General features: G+C 37.7%; 1 protein-coding gene across 4 annotated transcripts in view; it reads left to right on the top strand.

Moving 5' to 3' along the window:
* Nucleotides 1-12542, top strand: part of NCK1 (NCK adaptor protein 1) — an 80284-nt gene that overhangs the window by 36371 nt on the left and 31371 nt on the right. The window contains exon 1 of one of the 4 annotated variants that reach the window (XM_004762451.3): nt 6297-6399. The exons of the other annotated variants lie outside the window; for them this stretch is intronic. The gene's annotated coding sequence lies outside the window, so the exon portion shown is untranslated. Of the gene's footprint in view, nt 1-6296; nt 6400-12542 lie in introns of those variants that run through there. 4 annotated transcript variants of the gene reach the window in all.

Raw genomic sequence — 12542 nt, 5'->3', positions numbered from 1 at the left:
GTCAGGGTCCTGGAATAGAGCCAGGCTCCATGCTCAGGTGTGTGCATTTTCTCTCTCTCAAATAAAGTCTTAAAAAAAAAATTAAAAAAAGAGGATTGAGGTTTTCCTTACAGCTCTCCACTTCTGACCCTTCAGAATAATTTGCCCTTAACATCTATTCATGGCACTGTAGAATTTTTCTAGCATGTACCTCCAGGTTCTGCTCATTATCCAGTTGAAAGTCACTCCCACATTTTTTAGGTATCCCTTAGCAACCACAGCCTCAATTCTTGGTACCAGTTTTTTGTCTTAATATATTTGGGCTGCTATTGTAAGGGCCTGTTTAGCCAGAGCGGCCCTACCTCAGTTGGACAGCCATTTTGTTGTTTATGCAGTAAAACTTAAATTGACCCTGTTATCCCCCACGCCCCCCACACTAGTTGAACTTATTTAAAAGCAAGACCGGGAAACCAGTCCCAGGACAGAGCCCAGATACAGGGGTGGGTCAGGTCAGGTCGAGATAACAGCCCAAATGTAGGGATGAGTCGAATGTAGGGATGAGTCGGGTCAGGTGGAGACATCCAATCAGTAAAGCGCGCATACTGTCTCCCTAGCTACCATGAAGTGTGGGCCCCGCCTTTTTGGGGCGGGGGCAGTTCTCACCAAGGTGATAGGCTAGTGCGAATGTCTGCTATGGGGTGAATTGTAGTTCAGTTGGCCACCTGTGTGTGGCCAGGCTCAACCACACGGCCTTTGCTCTATAAAAGTTAGTCTGTGAGGCAGGGAGGGGGTGTGGTCGTCCTCTCTGTAAGGGGGGCCCCGACCGGTGGGTTTGATTCTTGATGCTTGGCGTGAAATAAAGCTTTGCTCGACCCTCCGCTTTGTATCAGTCTCGCTCCTTTGACCATGGACCCAACATTGGGGACCCAACACTATAACAAAATACCATAGGCTGGGTGGCTTATAACAGTAGAAACTTAACTTCTCATAGGTCTGGAAGCTGGAAGTCTGTGATTAGGGTGCCAGCATGGTTAGGGGAGTCCTCCCTCCTCCATGTTGTAGGCTTCTTGTATCCTCACCTGGTGGAAGGGGCTGGGGAAGTACTAATCTCATTCATCAGAGCTCCAGCCCTTGGGACTAATGAGCTACCAAAGGCCCTGCTTCATCTTATGGGAGTTAAGATTTCAACATTAATTTTGGGAAGACCAAACGTTCAGACCATAACAATAGTATTTTCTTACTATGTTTTTATGTTTTATGTTTCTTTCAATTCAGACATTGGCAAATTTATCTTTTTAGTAGTTCTTGCTAAAGAGTTATCAATTTTCTTGATCTTTTCAGAGAACATCTTCTGGTTTCAGTGGTTTTTCTCCAATTTTTGTTTCAGTCTCACTGATTTCTGGTCTTTATTCATGTCCTTCCTTCTGTTTCCTGTGGGTATAATGGGCTTTTCTAGTTTCTTACGGCAGAAGCTGACATTATTTATTACTATTGTTGTTGTTATTATTTATTTATTTATTTATTTATTTTGGAGCCTGGTGTAGGGCTTGAACTCATGACCTGAGCTGAAATCAAAAGTTGGATGCTTGGTCTACAGAGCCATCCAGGTGCCCCAGATGCTTACAGTATTGATTTGGGACTTGTTTTCTAACATCATTGGCAATCAATACTATAAATTTCCTTATAAGTACTACTTTAGCTGCAGCTAACAAATACTTACATGTTGTGTTTTCATTTTTACTTAGTTCAAAATATTTTCTAATTTCCCCTAAGTTTTTCTCTTTGATACATGAGTCATTTAGTATGTTGTCTAATTTCCAAATACTTCTAGATTTTCTAGTTATCTTTCTGATACTTCTAGTTTAATTCTGTCATAGAGAATGTCTGCTATGTGATACTAACTCTTTCACATTTGTTAAAATTTATTTTATGTTCCAGAATATGACCTGTCTTGGTGAATATGCCTTGTGAACTTGAAAAGATGTTTATGTTGTTGTATAGTATTGTATAAATGTTGGTTGAGTCTGGGTTTTTTTGCTGCTTTTCTACATATTTTATGGATTACTGAAAGTAGTTGCAGTTTTCAAGAATAATGGTTTTATTTACTTCTTTTCATACTGATCATTTTTACTTTATTAATTTTGCAACTCTGTTAAGTATGGATACATTTAAATTTGTTGTATCATCTTGATGAATTGACCTTTTTCTCATTATCTCATGTTGCCCTACCCGGTGATTTTCCTTGTTCAGAAATCTCCTTTGTCAGATACTTCTATAGCAACTCCAGCTTTCTTCTGATTCCTGTTTGTATGATCGTTTTACTTTTATGCTGTGTATCCTTATATTCAAAATAGGTTTCTGATAACAGTTGAGTCTTTGTTACTTTGATCACCTCTCTGTCTTTAATTAAGACCAATTATTTAATGTAATTATTGATATCTTTGAGTTTAATTATGTGTTATCTATTTCTTGTGGGTTTTTTTTTTTTTTTTTTTTTGTGAAGATTTTATTTATTGTCTTTGGCTCAGGTCATGATCCCGGGGTCCTAGGATCGAGTCCCGCGTCGGGCTCCTTGCTTGGCAGGGAGTCTGCTTCTCTCTCCACCTCTGCCTGCTTATGCGCTCGCTCGCTCTCTCTCTGACAAATAAATAAAATCTTTTTTAAAATCTTTAAAAAATAAAAAAAATTAAAAAAATTTTTAAAGACTTTTTAAAAAAAAATTATTTGACAGAGACAGACACAGCGAGAGAGGGAACACAAGCAGGAGAGTGAGAGAGGGAGAAGCAGGTTCTCCATGGAGCAGGCAGCCTAGTGTGGGGCTTGATGCCAGGACCCTGGGATCATGACCTGAGCTGAAGGCAGATGCTTAATGACTGAGCCACCCAGGTGCTCCAGAGTACTTTTTTAAGTATCCATTTTATTGTCTCCACTGGTTTTGGGTTATGGGTTATATCTCTTTGTCTTACTTTTTTTTTTTTTAAGTGATTGCCCTAAAGATTATAATATACTTTTCACAGTATATCTAGAATTTGCATTTTGCCACTTAAAATAGAACATAAAACTTTACAGCCATATAGGTCCCATTGCCCTCCCCACTTTATATAGTTGTTAATTGTCATATAGTTGTTGTCAATTGTCATTGAATTCTACATATGTGAAACTCCCGTGTTAGTATTATAATATTCCTTTTCAAGAATTACGTGTGTTTTAAAGAATTTAAGAGATGAAAAAGAATCTTATTATATTCACCAAAATATTTACCATTTTTTTGCTCTTCTTTCATTGCTGAAGTTTCATGTTTCCCTCTGATAATCACTTGTCTTTTAGCCTTAAGACCTTCCTTTACATTTCTATTAGAGGCAGTCCACTGGGCAACAGAATGGCTTAGTTTTTCTTCATCTGAGAATGTCTTTATATCATTTCATTCCTGAAGGGTATTGTCACTACATACAGAATTCTGGATTTTTGGTTGCTTGCTTTCAGTATTCTTTTTTTTTTTTTTAAATTTATTTTCAGCATAACAGTATCATTATTGCTAACATTATTCTTAAGTTATGGTAATGGTTTTTGGTGAGAAGTCCTTAGTTACTCAGATTGCTCCTATGTCAGGTTTTCTTAACTTCAGCACATTGGGCTGGGTAATTCCTTATTGTGGAGGCCTGTCCTGTTTATTATAGGATGTTTAGTGGTATTCCTGGCCTCTCCTAGTAGCACAGTCTTGTCACCCTCTCCAGTTGTGACAATAGAAAATTACTTCAGGCATTGTTAAATAATCCCCTTGAGTGTGACATAATCCCCAGTTAAGAACCACTGCCATGTGGGCACCTGGGTGGCTCAGTGGGTTAAAGCCTCTTCAGCTTAGATATTTTGTATTGATCTGTCTTCAGGTTCATACCGTCCGTCTTCTCTTGTAGTATGCTGAATGGCAGCCTCCAAAAAGATATATTCATTTCTTAATCCCTGGGATTTATATTAACCTCACATGGCAAAAGGTGTGATTAATGACTTTAAAGATTTTGAGAGGTGGAATATATCTTGGATTATCTGATGAGCCAGAAGTACAGGGACGTGTGACCTAATGAGGCAGGGGGAGATTTTAAAGAAGAGGAGGAAGAGGCAGTGTGACCACAGAGGCAGAGTTAGAGTGATGTAGCCACAAGGAATACTGACAGCCACCAGAAGCTAGAAGAGAAAAAGTGCACATTCTTCCCTAGAGCCTTCAGAGGTAGTACAGCTCTGTCAACACCTTGATTTCAGATTCCTTGATTGAATCCTATTGATACCATCAGATCTATGACAGAATTTATTTTAAACCACCTGGTTTGTGGCACTTTTGTTAAGGCAGCCATAGGAAATTAATACATCTGTCATCTTGATTCTGCTATTTAGCCTCTCTAATGAAGTTTTTATTTCAAATATTGTGATTTTTAGTTCTTTAATTACCCTTTGATTCTGTTTAATAGCTTCTTCTCAGATGAGACTTACCTTTCTCTGTTTTGAGAGTGTTCACTTTACCTTATAGAACATGGTTATAACAGCTGCTTTTAAGTCTTGTGATAATTCCAACATCTGGGTCATTTCTTGGTTGGCATCTGCTCATTGTCTTTTTCTTCCAGCTCTTACTGGCCAGATTTTCCTGCTTCTTTGTATTTTGGACAATTCTAGATTGTATACTGGACATTGTAAATATTATTTTGTGAGACTTTGGATCCTGTTAAAATCCCTTGGAGAATTTTTATTTTGCTGTTGTTTTAGCAGGTATCAATCTGACTAGATTCAAGCCAGTCTTTCTGCTTTTTGTGGGCAGTAGTGCCAGCATCCGTTTCATTTTCTAAACCTTTGCTGTTATGTTTGAATTTGTGTGTTGTCTGTAATAGTCAGGGATGGTCTGGAACTTGGGTGGTAGTTATTTTTGTACTTCAATTTTCAGTGCTTTTTAAACTGGTCTACCTGGCTATGCCATCTGGATTTGTAATTGACACTTATCCAGAGGAAAAACAAACTTATTTTTATGACAAGGGATGTGGTACAAACTAGAGCAAGGTGCCCACCAAAGTTGGACCCTTACTCTGTACAGGGACTAGGAGCAAGAATGAGTTAAATCTTGTTGAATGTTTACATTTTATTTATTCATTCATTCCTTTACTTGAGGGAGTATGTGTACACAGTGGTATGGAGAGGTAGAGAGAGAATCCCAAGAAGGCTCCACATCCAGTGCAGAGCCTGATAATGGGGCTTGATTATACAACCCTGAGATCATGACCTGAGCCAAAACCAGGAGTCAGATGTCCAACCAACTGAGCTACCCAGGTGCCCCCATTGAATGTTCACATTTTAAGGAGATGGCTCTCAGTTCTGAGAATACACCTCTAGGTAGTAGAAGATTTATATTTCAAAGGGGCAGTGCAAATATTTATAATTTCAAGCTTTCTAAAGTAACTGCTCTACAGGGGGTTATAGGGACCTCTCTTCTTATCACTAAGTTTGGGCTGGAACAAACAGTAAATTCTTGCAATATCTAGCTTCCTAGTGTAGGAACTTAGGGGGCTGGAGTTGTCATCTGAGGGATGCGGCCTTTAAGCCTTTAGAAACAATGCTAGTGTTTATTCAGTCTTACAGTGTGAGAGTGTGGACAAAATCATTTAGCCTGCAATTTTTAATGGGCCAAAATTGAAGCCTAGTCAAGAAGAGGGCTTAGAGGAGCCTATTTGAGAAGAGAGTCTTTGTCATAGATTACCTTCACTGGCTCTTTTCTCATGGGAATTTTCCCCATATTTACCTATGCCCAGCAACCCTCTTTCTGGTTCCTTTTACCAGAAAGGTTAGGTTCTCTTATTATGAGTTTGTCTTTCATGTTGTTACTCAGTTCTGGGTATGGCTGTGCTTGACTTCAGGTAAAGCGGTGAGATAGTGGGTATTTCCCTTATAGTCTTTGTACCAACTAGTTACTTTTTCTTTTCCTTTATCCGGAGGAGTAGGTTTTCTTTTGGGGTCTTACTGGCAGTGGTACAGATCCACAGCTGAGGCTGGCCTTGGACCAGCACTGGAAGAGGGGGAAAAAAGAAGACATAAAACCTCAGGGATTTAACTCGCAGTCTTCTGGCTTTCAAGAGCTTTTTTCCCCTTTTGTCCAAATGAGCTTCTCTTGAGCTTTTTCCTGACTGCACCTGCTGTGTAATTTCCTGTTATGCCTACCTTTGGGTCAAAGCCAGAAAATAAAGCAGGAGGGGGGAAACCAAAAGGAAATTTATTGTTGATGTATTGGTCTTTTTTCAGATTGATTTCCCTTCCCAACCTGCCTATTACTTACTTTTCAGAGTCCTCAGGAGCTGAGTCTTTGTATTATTTCTGGAGATTTTAGTTGTAATCAGTTGGAGAGAGAGGCTGCAGTGGGCTTATCCATTTCCTCTGGAATTAAAGGTACTTAGGCCAGTGAATTTTAATATAACTGTGTGGAAAAGTTGACTTGGTAAAGCTTTAGATTCCACATTACAAACTAGTATTTAAGAAACTCTACCACTTGTCAAGTTTTAGTGAAGAATATCCACAATTATCTGAAAAGATTCTTGAAAGTACTCTTCTTTTTCCAGCTACATATTTGTGTGACATCAAGTTTTCTTATCAAGCAGAATAGTATGTTGCAATACATTAAATGCAGAAACAGATATAAGAATCTATTAAGTCAGACATTAAAAAGATTTGGAAAAATGTAAAATAACACCACTCTTCTCACTAATGTTTTTGTGTGGGAAAACATAATTTTCATAAAAATGTTCCATATTGAATTAAATATCATATTTAATTGAATTTTAAAATATCCAAACATTTTTCTCACTTTTAATTCCCAGTGTGGTAAGTGTTGGTAGATAAAGCCAACATAAACAAAACCTTTTTGGGTCTTCAGTTTGTAAGTATGTAAAGGGGTTTTGAGACTAAATAGTTGGAGAATTGCTGATTTAGTAGGTAGAAGATTTCTGTCCATCTATAACCTGTACCCTTATTTTCTGGTCTTTAAGAGGCAGCATGGTACTGCAAATTGTTAGAGCTTGAAGTTGAGGCCGCTGGCTGGTCAGTGAACTGTAAATTTTGTATTGTCCCAGTGACACTAAGTGAGTTCTTTACTTTCACTTTGGTCCTATTCTTGTAATATCCAGATCAGGAAAGGCCAGGAGTATGATCAAGTATGTATAGGTCTAGTTTGGGAATGAGATTGGAGGTGAGTTTGAAAAGCAAATTGAGATCAGGAAAATAAGCCCAGGAGTAATAGACAAGCAGGATGTGAGCAGTGTACACAGGGACTTGATGTCAATTCCAGGGTCCATGATACTTGTATTATCAGAGCAGGGCCGGCAATCGGTGGGGATCAAGATAAGCATTTCCCATTCTATCAAAGAAAGGCAATACTTGATTTCAGGCAGTAATTGGTCACTGGTTGGTAAGGTTCAGGTGCCTGGGTTCAGGTGCCAGGTACAAGGACGTAGACCAAAGGACAGGAATCCTGTTCCTGAAAGCAAGAATAGGGGCCAGGAGCAGCCAAGTGTAAATTACATGAGTGTAGTTGAAAACATGGAGCTGAAACTTTTATAGGAGAATATAGAATGTTAAGTGACCATCTTTACAACCAGGCCTCTTGGCTGGACCAAAGAACAGTGGGGTTGTATCATATTCAGTTTATGTAATTTGAACTAAGCTTGGCTAAAAGAGATCAGGAGGGAAGTGGTTGTTAAAATAGTGCAAATGTTTCTACCCAGTCTACTCTTAGTTTATGCTTTAGAGTAGGCATGAGTAGGCATTCTCATTTGGCCTCAGTTGTTGTCCCTCTTGTGTAAGCATGTCATTACTATTTCTTGCGTTTAAAGATTATTTTCCCTATTATCAGGATTCTGAATTCAAGTTAACTCTTTTACCTGCTGCTTACTGAAGAAATAGTCATCAAAGCAAAGTTTCTTTTTCATTTCTTTTTCCCTCAGTTCCCTATCATTTCTTTTTCCTCATACTATCTCCATGTTTCCGCACACCTACTTTGCGTTTTGGCTGCCAATTCCTGTTAGTTATAGCTTTCAGTTGGTTTTCTCTTCTTATAGTACATTTTGTAAAAGTATAGAGTAATATTTTTGTAAAACACTCAAACCACACATATCTGTGGAGTATGGACTAAGTTTTATCAATCTCTGTACTAATGTAATCAAAAGCTGCCACTTTGACAATTTGATGTATATATATCCTCCCAGAACTTTTTAATGCATATACAAATATTATGTAATGGAACTTTTTAAAAAATAGAATTATAATGCTATTGTTTTAGAATTTGCATTTTTGCTTAATATTTATTGGTCATTCTGCATGCAAGTGCTTACAGTTTAGACACTGTCAGTGTATTTCATTCCTTACTTTTCACAGTTCCTAGCAGTGCCACAGCAAACATTTTTACATGGATACTTTGAATACTTGGATTATTTTTTCCTGTAGTATGTAGATTGCTGATTCAAAGAAATGTGCATGTAAAATTTTGACAGTTACTGTCAAGTTGTTCTTTAAAAATTTTATACATAAAATATAATAATCAAGTTAAAATGATAAATGACGGAGAAAAATTTATATCAAAGACAAAGGGCAAGTATTCCTACTATATAAAGGGCTTCTAAAAGTTGGAAAAGAAAAGCCATACCTTGGGAAAATGGGCAAAAGATATAAACAGGTAGTTCACCCAGAAAAACAAAAATAAATGTCCCTTAAATTTGGGGATAAGTGCTTAATTTCACTAATGGAGAAATAATTAAAAACTGCTTTGAAATACCAGTCCTTATCTGAGAGAAATCCAAGATCCATATTTAGTTGGTAATTCTGTGAGGAAATAATCATTCCCATATATTGTGGAAAATACAGAGGGATAAAGAAACTATAGATAGGGTATTTGGCACCATCTCACAAAATTATATAATTGTTAAGATTCAACTCAGCATTCTTATTTCTTTGACTCTAACCCAAAGTCACACTAACAGAAAAACAAAATGACATGTATATTAAACTGTTCATTGCAACACTAGTTATTATCAGAAGACTGGAAATAACTCATTGTCAGTAAGGTCAAGTTGAGGAAACTGAGATACTTCTATAATGATGAAGTACTGGGCAGTAGTTAGTTACTGGAAAAGAACTCTGATCCTGCTATGGAATGATGTTCAAGATATATTGTTGAACTTAAAGCAAGGTTCAGACAGTACATAATGTGCCCCTTCCTTTGTGTGTGTACATGATTTGTTGTGAGGGAGTATGAAAATTAGAATTTCTAATTTATATATGTTTTCTTTTACATATTCAAAAAGCAATAATAGAAAGATAAACTAAAACCAATAAAAAATGGTTATCCTGTAGGGAGAGGGAGAGAAAAGAGAGAGAAGGTGAGTATGGAAGCAGAGCTCTCTGAGTGTACCTTGTTCGATTGTTACACTTTTTAGAACCATCCAAATGCATTATATAATAATGAAATAAAATTAAATTTTAGGGATACCTGACTGGCTCATTCAAAAGAGCATGCAGTTCTTGATCTTGGGTTTGTGAGATCAACATTGGGTGTAGACATTACTTACATAAATAAATAAACTTTAAAAAAGATTTTATTTATTTGACAGTGAGAGACACAGCAAGAGAGGGAACACAAGCAGGGGAAGTGGGAAAGGGAGAAGCAGGCTTCTCGCTGAGCAGAGAACCCTATTTGGGGCTCGATCCCAGGACTCTGGGATCATGACCTGAGCCAAAAGCAGATGCTTAATGACTGAGCCACCCAGGTACCCCCCCAAATAATTAAATTATTAAAAGGAAAAATAAAGTGATCTCCAAAAAGTGGAAACAAATGAATCTAGTTTTTATATAGTTGGTGTTCTAAACACATACATTCTGCCTTTCTTGTAGGGTCTCTGTACTAATGTAATCAAAAATGTTCTTAGGGGCGCCTGGGTGGCTCAGTGGGTTGGGCCGCTGCCTTCGGCTCTGGTCATGATCGCAGGGTCCTGGGATCGAGTCCCGCATCGGGCTCTCTGCTCAGCAGGGAGCCTGCTTCCTTCTCTCTCTCTCTCTGCCTGCCTCTCAGTGTACTTGTAATTTCTCTCTGTCAAATAAATAAATAAAATCTTTAAAAAAAATGTTCTTAGTAAAACAGTCGCAATTTCTAAAAGCATGTATAGCTAGCAGATCATTTTGGAAATGGTAGATCTGGGCAGTGGTCATCAGTGGCTGATAAACCCATTAGGTGAAGGTTTGATGGGGAACATGGTGGGTGAATCAGTTTGATGCTACTGTATCCACTGTTCATCTTAAACATCAGCCAGACCAGGGTGCCTCCTGTATTATGCCAATAAGTATTTCTCGAGAATATCTATGAAGTATTTTTTTTTTTTTAAGGTTTTATTCATTTATTTGACAGAGAGAGTGAGTGAGTGAGAATACAAGCAGAGGGAGAGGGGGAAGCAAGCTCTCTATGGAGCTGGGAGCGTGGTGTTGAGCTCTCGCAGGACCCCAGGATCATGACCTGAATTGAAGGCTGTTGCTCAACTGACTGAGGCACCCAGGTGCCCCATCTGTGAAGTATTTTTGCATCATCAACAACAAAAGAATCTGGGGTGGGGTGGGGCAGTAAAGGCTCTAGTTAAAATTACCAATTTACAGGAAATAGAGGAGATAAAGGATCACCATGAGGATGCACCTCAATCAAATCCAGTGTGGGAAGTGCTACAGGACAAATGGAGGCAGGTTCTTCAACAAATAAATGGCATGGAAATAGTGGGGAAAGAGGACTGTGTTATGTAGATTAAGGAGATATAAAACATTAACCAAAGTGCAATATACAGACTTAGTTTAGATCCCAGTTCAAACCAACTATAAAAGACTTTTTATTTCAATAGACTCAGTGAAACTTGAATGTCAGTACTGGATGAAATGAAAGAATTGTTTGCAGGTTCTCTTAACCTTAATAAAGAAACACATTTTTAACAGTACAAGTTTTTAAAAAATACCTTGATAACTGAATTTCAGTATAGTTTATTTTATTTGCAATGCCATGTATTTTTATGCACCTAAAACCTTATTCTGAGTAGGGGGTTATAGGTTTTACCAGACTTAACCTTTTTGCTACAGTGTGGTGGCCCATGGCAAAAAAGGTAAAAGACCCCTTGATTTTTTTTTGTGGGGTATGTGGTTTTTTTTTTTTTTTTAAAGTATTTATTTGGGGTATGTGTTCTTATCTGTTAGTATTTATAGGTGAAATCATAGGATTCCAGTACTCCCACCAAAAATTAGGGGGGATAAATGAACTGCAAAGCCAGAGTATTGGTAATTGAAGTTGGGTGATAGCTGTGGGGTTCATTATACATTCATTGTATTTTCTTAATAGCTGCTGATGATGAACATCTTTTTATGTGTTTGTTTGCCATCTCTATATCTTCTTCATGTTTTTTGCTCGTTTTCTAACTGAATTTGTTTTTCTACTCTTGAGTTTTTCCTTTATGGATCTTGCTTTTGTTGCCAAGTCTAAGAACTCTTTGCCTAGCACTGTATCTTGAAGATTTTCTCCTATATATTTTTCTTAAAGTTTCATAGTTTTACATTTAAGGTTGTCATTCATGTTGAGTTTATGTTTGTCTAAGGTGTGAGATTAGGTCTTGTACTTTTTTTGTGGGGGCGAGGGATATTGATGTCCTTTTGCTTTAGCATCATTTGTTGAGAAATCTTCCCCCCACCCCCACTGAATTACTTTTTGTACCTTGATCAGAGAGAGAGCCAGAGAGAGGGTGCACAAACAGGCAGAGGGGCAGGCAGAGGGAGAAGCAAGTGCCCTGCTGAACAAGGAGCCTGATGCAGGACTTTGATCCCAGGACCCATGGATCATGACTGAGCCAAAGGCAGACACCTAACTGACTGAGCCACCTAGATGTCACCTAACTGACTGAGCCACCAGGTGCCCCTTGGGTTCTCTTTCTTTTCCACAACTGCTATTTGTTTCTTTGCTGATACCATGCAATCTTGACTACTCTAGCTATATAGTAAGCTTCCCCCATTTTTTTTTTAACTTTAAAACATTTTAGTTACTCTAGTTATTTTGCCTTTCCATCTAAATTATAGAGTAATTGTCTGGATATTAAAAAATAAAAATTCTGGGACTTTGATAAGAATTATGTAAACCTGTATACCAATTTGGGAAAAAATAACATCCTCACTATGTTTGAGTCTTCTATTTCAAAAACACTTTTATTTAGATGTTTAATTTCTTTCGTCAGCATTTTGTAATTTTCAACATATAGTCTCCTTCATGTTTTGTAAGGTTTGCACCTCTTTTCATTTTTTTTTCCTTTTTTATCTTAGTAATTATAAGTGGTATTGCTTTTTTAATTTTGGTGTCCATGTGTTCATTGATAGTATATAGAAAGACAGTTGATTTTTTGCTTGTTGATCTTCTGTCTTGCGACCTTGCTGAATTCACTAGTTAATACTAGGAGGGTTTGAGTGGTTTTTTGTTTGTTTTGGGGGAGCAATTTTTGGTGGCTTTTAGGATCTTGTCTGTAATCAGT

The sequence above is a fragment of the Mustela putorius genome, unplaced genomic scaffold, assembly GCF_011764305.1.
Source record: "Mustela putorius furo isolate JIRA1106 unplaced genomic scaffold, ASM1176430v1.1 tig00003834_pilon_pilon_pilon, whole genome shotgun sequence".
NCBI lineage: Eukaryota > Metazoa > Chordata > Mammalia > Carnivora > Mustelidae > Mustela > Mustela putorius.
The sequence above is the reverse complement of the archived record's forward strand: the minus strand, read 5'-3'. Positions and strand labels throughout refer to the sequence as shown.